Genomic DNA, 8,741 nt, shown 5'->3' on the forward strand with positions numbered 1-8,741 from the left:
CACACACACACACACACACACGCTCCGTTCCAAAATCCTACTCGACGCACAGTGTGCTAAAAAACACATTTGGTGGACAAAATTCTGCATCGATTTTGATGAAACTTTTTTTAAAATACTCATGAATAGTTCTAATATCTCACTGCCAAAAATTTGAAAAAAGTAAATATAACCCTAAAAAATAACCCCATTCCTTGTTACCCCTAATTACTTCAAACTTCATAACACCATGGTTTGAAACTTCATCATTCCAAAACTTATAGTCCCATAACTCGTAAATCTGATTACCCACGAGTTAAAAACCCCATAATCCGAAACTCCATAACCCCGTTATGGGATTATGGAGTTTGGGATTATGGGGTTTAAGGTTATGGGGTTTTCAACTCGTGGGTAATCAGATTTTGGAGTTATGGGACTATAAGATTTAGAATGATGGAGTTTTGGACCATGGTGTTATGAAGTTTGAGGTAATTAGAGGGGTAACAAGTAATGGAATTTGGGGTTATTTTTTGGGGTTATGTTTACTTTTTCAAATTTTTAGCAGTGAGACATTATAATAAAATTATTCACGAGTATTTTAAAAAAAGTTTCATCAAAATCGATACAGATTTGTGATGTAGGCAGAATTTTGTCCACCAAATGTGCTTTTTGGCACACTGTGCGGCGCGTAGAATAACATTCAATTAGGCAATCACGAGAAAGAGAGATGAAGAAATCTTAGTTCTCTTTATCCTAATTGATCAATTAAATTTTACTATGCCTGTCGAGTAGAGTTTTGAAACGTAGCATGGATAGTGTAATCCTGTTTGTTTTTCAGACATGCGGCGTTTAAAAGCAATACGAGGTTTTTAGTAGGGCGCTGAGGTTTGAGGAGGAAAAACTTGTGTATTCCCTCCATAAATCCCCTATTCGGCAGCCTGAGTGCGCTGTAAACAGTCGAGCCAGAAGATCGACAGTTGATTGCGAGGGTTAGCGTAACCCAGTATATGTGAGTAGCAAGAAAGTCAATAAATTTTGAAAACTAAAAATATAGGTTAAAGTGATTTATTAAATTATTTGTAATTTCGTATATGTAACTCATAAAAAGTGAAATACATTAATATTATGTTGTTATTCAATGAAAAAGGTATCAGAGGTATAGCGCGTGGCTTGACGTGTTTTTTTGAACCACAAAGCGTATTTACATAAGCGTACTAATAAGCGTAATAACTGTTTTTAAATTAAAAATGAGTTTTGCCAATAGAAATAAAATAAATACATATCTTTTAAGCAATATTTCATTGACTTATTAATGTGTTTATTTAACAGTAAAGCAAACTTAGCGTCTCGTGTTAAAGTCCTCGACTGTTTTTCAGTAGAGTATGCTTACTTTGTAACAATAAATGAATAAATATTTTAAAGATAAATTTCAAATATGTCTGAATTTTCTGACAATTTCAATATGTCTGTCTTTTCTCGGCACAATAATATTGATAAGGCCAACATTTAAATTATAAACATTTTCTATATAATAATCATAAAAGCATTTTATTTATCTTTCTTATATTTATTTTCATCAAAAAACAGCAATTTTCGATTATAAACTTATTTTTGCTAAAACTATGAAATCACTTAATTTCACCTCGCTGTAAAAATATATTTTTTAGAATAAATCATAATACCAGTTTTTTAAATTAAATTTCAACTCTTTAGCTATTCATTTGTCACTTTTAAGACTTTAAAAAATGTCATTTTTTTTTAATTACAACAATTTGGAACAAAACGGTTTTTTCACAATTTCAAAATCTTTTCTTTACTTATTGCAAAATATCTTTTGTATCGGGATATTTCTAACTTTCTAATTCATATAATTTTATTCTTTAATCTTTATAAGCTATCGATTAAAAAAAAAAAACATTCACATCGATGAACTAGAACCCGTGTAACAAGAAAAGAAAATACGCTAACGAAAATAAGGGTTACGCTAACTCTTGTATGTATGTAAATAGGGACAAATTTGAATGCTGAATGTGTGCACTGAGTGTTAAATATTGCAATTATGAAATCGCAAATTAAATCCCGCGAGTGGCAAAGTTTGCCACCAAACGAAAAATGAAATCATGCTAATTTCTTCTCCCGCAACTCCATTTTATTCTCTCCCTCTCTCTCTCTCTCTCTCTCTCTCTCTCTCTCTCTCTCTCTCTCTCTCCCCGTGCTTTGTTTGATTCCATTTCCTATTTCCATCTTATAATCTAACGTCAAATGTTTATCTCCACATTCGTGATGTGGGAATGTTGATCTCCATGCGTCCGCACAAAATCGGTTGGGTCCAGTTAGCTCTTTTCCGACACATTTTTTATATGATTATATATATTTTCACGATTTGACAATTCTTTTAATGTATTAATTATTTGTGTTTTGTGATTGATGTAGCCGACAAACATTGATGTAAGGATTGGAATGTGATGTACGTCACGAACATAACTTCTTTATCTTAGTTATACTACATGAAGATTATTTGAATTTCTATACTGAAATGCACCACATCCAATGGTCGAAACGTATATTCAATTTGTATTTATTAATTTTTATTAAACTCCTAACAACCGTAACTTAGCTCTTTATGCCCGTTTTAGTCCTTTCATAGATTTGTTCTATAGATTTGTTCTTTTATTATTATTTGCATATTAACCATTTATAATCTCACACCAAACATTTACAGCGGTGCTGATTATCTACTTGTCTATGCCAATGTGGGTTAACATCCGACCAATAATGACAATTATGTCTATTCAATATACTGTTATTTTTTAATGTCGCTTCGTCTGAGAACATGACTTGGTAGAAGAAATTTGGGTTAGTTCTGATCATCTGTTGTGTCCAATAACAAAATCGTATACACTATAACGTATTCCATATCTTCTTGACTAAGAGAGCTTGTGTTAATGTGATATGGTAGTTATATCGTAATTTCCGACTGAGAGAGCCGGTGTGCGTGTGTAATTCGTGAAACACGCGGTTGTCCTTCGCTCGTGCGCCACGGTTTCCTTGAATCACGCTTGTGCCCACACTTTGCTCTGAAGATGGACGTTTCTTGATGGTGTGTGAGGGAGAACGCTGGGATTTTCATGCTTTTTCTTGTTTTTTTTTTGTGTAAACGATTTATTTGTAAATATGGACTTATTACTAACTCTCACAATGCTCCTTTCTTAAGCTAGACGATCGGCCGACTGACCAACGATCCACCGGGAGCCCGACCAACGAAAATGCGGCGCGCGCACGCGTGAAAAAGTCCCGATGAAACGTGCCGGGAATGTTGCAATGGCGGGAAAACAAAATATGATACAGTAGGGATGATACTTTACTGTCTTCAAAATTCTCATAATCCTTGTTTTCGGAATATTAAGTTCTCTAGCCATAATCCGAATATTTGTACGAGGATTAAGATAAATAGCAACCAAAATAACAAGCATATGCATATCCTTTTTATTATACTCACAATATGCTTTTTGACGCTTTAAACGGACTTGGTAAGCACTTTGTTCGAGATTCTGGATTACAGAATGATTTAGGTGTTGTCATTCGGGATAACGATTACAGTGAACTCGCAAAGTTACATGATAATTTATTTGACATTCTCCGAGAAAAAGGAGAATATCAACAATCTTTGAGGGAGAATAATCAGCCATGAATATTGTCGACAGATGTAAGGCCATGAGGAACGGAATGTGATACTGATCAACAAAGCAAAAGATTCTCGTAATCAATCAATCCTCAAGTAATCACAAATAAATTTTTGGTTGATATAAATTTCTTTGTAAATTTCAATAGTGTATTATTGATCGATAGTGTATTATTGAGTGTATAGTGACGATTGACCATTTGACATAAGTAGAATATTAAGAAAAACCAAAAGATCAATCAGACTCGTACTCCTGCGAATAGGATTTGGACATGCAGTAATAGTCTAGATGAGCCGATTGTAAATAATAAAGTCCTATACAAACGAATTCGAAACGAACACAATGAATTTATAGAATAAAGCACATCGTGAGTATAATGAAGAGGATGTGCGAGTGCTCGTTATTTTGGCAGCTATTTATCTTAATCCTCATATATTCAGGTTATGGCTAGAGAATATAATATTCCGAAAACAACGATCATGAGAGTTTTGAAGACCATAAAGGTATCATCCCTACCATATCACGTTAACATAAGCTCTTAGTCAAAAAAATATGGAATTGCATATACGATTTTGTTTATTGAGCATAACAGATGATCAGAACTAACCCGAATTTCTTCTAACAAGTCATGTTCTCAGACGAACAAAGCGACGTTCAAAATTAACGATGTATTGAATAGACATAATTGTCATTATTGGTCGGATGTTAACCCACATTGGCATAAACAAGTAAATAATCCAGCACCGCTGGAGTGTAAATGTTTGGTGGGATTATAAATGATTACATGATTGGTCCTTATTTCTTTAACAGAAATATCAATGCAGAAACGTTTATGGAAACCAGGGATTGATTACCACAATTACTTGAAGACAATTACTTGTTCTTCATACACAACAGAGAATGTGGATATAATTGGACGGGGTTCCATCTCATATGTAGTAAGAGTTTATCTGTAGTAAGTGTTTATCTAGATCGGCTATAAAATGGCAGGTGGATTGGACGACACAGACCCGTCGCATGGCCACCACGATCTCTAGATCTGACATCACCCAACTTCTATTTATGGTGGTATATTAAAATTGTAATCTATAAGTTTGCGCCTAGAGAAAATATGATAGAAAGAATATCAGTAGCTTGCAAAAGTATACCTCGAGCTGTCTTACACAAAACGATTATATATTTCGAAAATGGGTTGAAGTTATGTATACGAGTCAACGGAGATAATTTCGAACAATTTGTTCGATAGAAGAGTCAGTAAATTTCTAACAGGAGATGCGACTCCCATCAATGAAATACTCTGAATCGTAAGAGGCAAACGGACTCACATTAAGGGAGTATTCTACTTTGTCGCGCTGCTTTCTAGGAGATTTTTAAGAATTTTTTTGGGAAAAACGGGTAAATATTTTTAAAAATTTCTTGTTGTCCTTTATTTATTACATTTTAAAGATTAATTATTAATTTTTTTAAACAAGTAATATGAATAATAATTAAGTTATCTTATATTTATTTCACCTCTGCATCGTGTGCACGATTCATCGGCGTCCATGATTCCGGATCTCCCTGTGAACCAAAGTTAAAAAATAAAGCGTCATTTGAATCAAGACACTTGCAACTATCATCGGAACTAGAATTATTCATTTTGTTAAATAAATAAATAAATGGTACTTGTTTTAAAAAAAAGTTCGATTTTTGTTCTATTGTTTTATGTTTCCGAGTCCGAGTAAAAATATAAAAAATGGAAATATCAAGATAATTCTAGTTCCGGCGATAAAGAGATGTTTATTTTACAAGCCTGTAAAAGTTGGTGAAGATCGGTCCAGTGGTTTTCTCTCAATTATAAACGCTAGTTCCAAAAAACGTGTTTCGAGAAAATCGTGTTTAAAGTTTTCATTAAAGTTTTTATATAAATAATGATGGACTTATATTAATCGTTGATTCCGGGGCCATAAAGTGGACCTTCCTCCGCCTCAAATATTGTTTCCCTTGCTGCTCTCTTCTCTCGAACTTCTGTTCTTGCCTCCTTTGTCATCGCAGATGCCCGGAGCTTGGATTGGTCAATTCGATTTTTATCCCGCAAAGGTACAAAATTTTGAGCGGCGGGCCCAATTTGAATATCCATGGTCTCCCTTATTTTTAAAATATTGAAACCATCGTTAAAAATTCACACAGCCAAGTAGGTGGCTACGTCGATTATAATTTTGCCGAAATGCATATGCTTCGGCGAAAATATCCAAATCATTGAGTTTAGAGATTCATTATTATTTTGCGTATTAGGTCCGAAGCATCTATATATCGTGATAAGTTCTCGTAGATAAGTCCAATTGCTTTTGCGACTTCGTCATTCAGAGGTAAGTCATATTTAAAAGTTTCGAGCGTTCTATTGGCCTCTGCTTTGCGCCATTTACACCAACTATCAGGACCTGGAGGACACTAATGTTGAGGATTTTTATCAGTCGAGTGTTTATGATAATAAGTAGCCGAAATTGCATTCTTCATATCTTCAATGGAATTTGAATTTCTTCGGATAGCCAGTCCATAATAGCCAGTCGTCAAGTGATTACTTTGTGTGTCAACTTCCCCTTGCTTCTACCACCAAGAAATTTATATATATTTTTTTTAGAGCACATAGTTGTGTGTCTATTCGTTTTTCCACGTGTTCAATATATCCTTTCTTTTGCACAATAACTTCATCGCCGTAAGGTTTCACATTCAAAATTCCTTTGAAGATTTTGGAGTCTCCGTTGCCTATGTATGTGATACATTTTATTCCATATTTTGCTTCCGATCTGCAAAACATTTTCTGAATGGCATCTACTTCCATTTTGCCAGCGCTACCTTCATGATTGGCATTGCAACTTAATCTAACGTTTTCGACCTCTACACTCGTCGAATTACGAAAAGAAACTGCTTACGAATACAAAGAACCATAGACACACAACTATGTGCTCTAAAAAAAATATATATAAATTTCTTGGTGGTAGAAGCAAGGGGAAGTTGACACACAAAGTAATCACTTGACGACTGGCTATTATGGACTGGCTATCCGAAGAAATTCAAATTCCATTGAAGATATGAAGAATGCAGTTTCGGCTACTTATTATCATAAACACTCGACTGATAAAAATCCTCAACATTAGTGTCCTCCAGGTCCTGATAGTTGGTGTAAATGGCGCAAATGTTTTATCAAGGATAAAACAAGAAACCGAAATGTATTGTAGAGGGGAAGTTGGGGAGAGATAAAAATGTCTCTCGGCGAGTACGCTCAAGTTCCCGCAAGTATTAGCGCGCTGACGGTTGCGAAGCAGGTTCTCAACGTTATAGCTTCGTTAATATTTCGAATTTCTTTAAAACCCTTTTTGAAAATATTCTACAGACTATAAGGATAAAAATATGCTAAAAAGTATCGATTTTTTTACCTAACAAAGTAGAATACCCCTTAATTAAGCATCCCGAATCGTAAGAAGCAAGAGGATTCATAATAAACAAACATCACAGATCTTAAGAAGCAAGGAGACTCACGTTAATCAAGCACCCCGAATCGTGAGAGGCAAGAGGACTTAGGTCAATCAAGCACGCCGAATCATAAGAGGTAAGGGGACTCACGCTAAACAAACACTCCAGATCGTGAGAGGCAAAGGGACTTACGTTAATCAAACACTCTGAATCATGAGAAGCAAAAGGACTCACGCTAAATAAATACTCCAGTTCGTGAAAGGCAAGAAGATTCACATTAATCAAGCACTTCGAATCATGAGAGGCATATGGGTTCACGTTAATCAAGCACCCCTAATCGTGAGAAGTAAGGGGAATCACATAAATCAAGTCCCACGATTCGTGAAAAACAAGGAGATTCATGCTTTATATACAACCCAAATCGTGAGAGACAAGGGGACTCACGTTAATCAAGCACTTCAAATCGATAGAAGCAAGGAGACTCACGTTAATCAAGCACCATCAATTATGAGAGGCAAGAGGACTTACGTCAATCAAGCTTACCAAATTGTGAGAGGCAAGTGGACTCACGTTAAGCAAGCACCCCGATTGGTGAGAAGCAAGAAGACTCATACTCCACATACACACCAGATCGTGAGAGGCAAGGGGATTTACAGAACAAAATGAATAATAAACAAACACTCCAGATCGTGAGAAACAAGGGGATTCACGTTACGCACTTCGCACGTTCAAGCACTTCGAATCGTGAGAGGCAAGGAGATTTACATGAATCAAGCACCCCGAATCGTGAGAGGCAAGAGGACTCACGTTAAGAGGGGAGGGTCATGTAAACGGCCGTTTTTTCAAAAATTTTTTTTGAAAAAATGGAAAAGTTTATGAAATTGATATAAAGTACATTGTAATATATAGGATTTAGGGTATATTATATTTTTTTTTTCATGTAAAAATATTTCGAAATGATGGCGCAGTAGCTGCTTGAAGTGGGCTCCTACAATTTGCGCCGTGCAACGCCCAGGTTGCTCTAATTAATTAAAATAAAAAAACCAAAGTTTTTTGTTAAAATATGTTAATATGCTTTGCATGACAGTCGATTTAAAAAAAAAAATTAAAAATTCAGGACAATTTTGAAAAAAAAATCACTTTTTTTATTACAAACAAATGATAAACAACAATATTTATTCTTGAATTTTTAATAAAATTTTAGTGTCATGCAAAGGCCAATAAATCAAAGAATATTTGTGCAAAATTTCATTAAAATCGATTGAGAATTCTTTCTTACCGTGCTACTTTGCACGGCGCGCGAATTTTACGTTTTGAGAAAAACGCGTTTAAAGTTTTCGATAGAGAAAAGTAGTGTTTAAGGGGACTTACGATTATATAAGCTTAGTCTGCGATGTCAGGGCCGTAAAGTATGCCTTCATCTTCTGCAAATGCATCCATTTGAGCCGCTGCTTCCTGTTTTTTAGCTGTCCTAGATTCTTTTGACCTGCTTTGGCTACGGCGCTCCTGTCTTTCCACTCGATTTTTGTCGTACACGTTAGCGAATGTTTTACACTGAAAATCGATTTGCAGTTCCAAATCTGTCATTACTTGTAGAATGAATGTGTAGCCATCGTTAAGCATGCT

The 8,741-nt window shown here is 35.1% G+C and overlaps 1 protein-coding gene across 1 annotated transcript in view; it reads left to right on the forward strand.

Annotated features, from left to right (window-relative positions):
- Positions 1-8,741, forward strand: part of LOC116850938 (phospholipase A1-like) — a 111,018-nt gene that overhangs the window by 91,538 nt on the left and 10,739 nt on the right. The window lies entirely within an intron of this gene.

This window comes from Odontomachus brunneus, unplaced genomic scaffold (genome assembly GCF_010583005.1).
Source record: "Odontomachus brunneus isolate Ranch 3 - 2012 unplaced genomic scaffold, Obru_v1 Obru_scaffold_161, whole genome shotgun sequence".
Lineage (NCBI taxonomy): Eukaryota > Metazoa > Arthropoda > Insecta > Hymenoptera > Formicidae > Odontomachus > Odontomachus brunneus.